At 37.3% G+C, this 1,300-nt stretch overlaps 1 protein-coding gene across 2 annotated transcripts in view; it reads left to right on the top strand.

Annotated features, from left to right (window-relative positions):
- Positions 1-1,300, top strand: part of LOC106522352 (abhydrolase domain containing 6, acylglycerol lipase) — a 7,169-nt gene that overhangs the window by 2,479 nt on the left and 3,390 nt on the right. The gene's annotated exons all lie outside the window — the stretch shown is intronic.

Genomic DNA, 1,300 nt, shown 5'->3' with positions numbered 1-1,300 from the left:
CACACACACACACACACACACACACACACACACACACACACACACACACACAATACAAAAATATAATATGCAAAAATTCTGTGCGTCTCCTGGGGGCTAAGCCCCCCTTGTCTTTAAAACCTAGTGACACCCCTGGGTTAAACCGCTCTAATGTAGCAGCAGACGTGGAAAATAAACTTCAAACTGATTATAGCTGAAACACTGAGCTGAACTGTAGTTTGGCTCCGGGACGATCAGATGTCTGACATCTGGTCACGCTTTTGCACCTTGGAAAATAAAAGTTTAATGAAACGTTCAGATCCTGTTTCTGCTGCAGCGAACCTGAAGAGGATAAATATGAACATTTATTTACAAGTGAATAAGAGAGACGATAAACTAATGAAACAAGAGGCTGTCATTTTGTAATCAACATATTTTCCTCCGTGACAAATTAGATAAAAGAGATGAACAGAAAGCAGGGAGTGAGACACCAGTGGACGTTAGCCACTGATAAGAAGAAGAAAACTGGAGAACATCAGAAATAAACAGACGTGACCAAAACTGGAGGCAGATCTGATTTTCTAACAGTCCTCTCCTTGTTCACTTCTGGTTCTTGGTCACAAACAGGATTCCACTGTGAGTTTTATTTTGAAAAGACTTCTTTTCATCCAGTTTTATTAGACGGCTGCAAATAAAAGTCTTTATTATATCTGAGACACTTTGGAACTAAAAATAAAACTAGATTTTATGTGTTTATTCTGTGTCTGCAGGGTGGTTGTCTCATAAAAACGGTGAAAAACATTTTTAATTTAATTTCATCCTGAACTGTGTCGACTAAAAACCTGCTTGATCTCTGAGTTTCAGATGTCTCTGTCCTGTTTGTCTCTCTCAGTGGTTAGTCTTTGAAATATTTTCTCTGAAAATGTTCAGAACTGAAACAAAATAAAAATCCAAAGAAGTCCTTTAAAGGAACCCCATAAAGCCCACAGAACTGATCCGGACCACTTTGAGACTACAGGAGGTTCTTGTTGAGCACAAGGATCCTCTAAACCTGAGGTTCTTAACCTTTTTGACCTCGGGGCCCAATCTGTTGAACATATGAGACACGAGGCCCAGTCACACATTACCACACAGATCAACATGATAATTATTATAAATCTTGGTTTAATTTGTATTGTATTTGCTTCATAACTAAATTAAATACACATATTTTAAAAGTAAAACTCCTGTCAAATAATCACAAGACATAATTATGACAATTTTTTTATATTGTAACCTGCCCATAACAATTATTTGAACAAATACAAAGGTCAGTCAACAG

The sequence above is a fragment of the Austrofundulus limnaeus genome, unplaced genomic scaffold (genome assembly GCF_001266775.1).
Source record: "Austrofundulus limnaeus strain Quisiro unplaced genomic scaffold, Austrofundulus_limnaeus-1.0 Scaffold127, whole genome shotgun sequence".
NCBI classification, from domain to species: Eukaryota; Metazoa; Chordata; class Actinopteri; order Cyprinodontiformes; family Rivulidae; genus Austrofundulus; species Austrofundulus limnaeus.
Note: the sequence above shows the minus strand (reverse complement) of the source record. Positions and strands in the feature narration are given on the sequence as shown.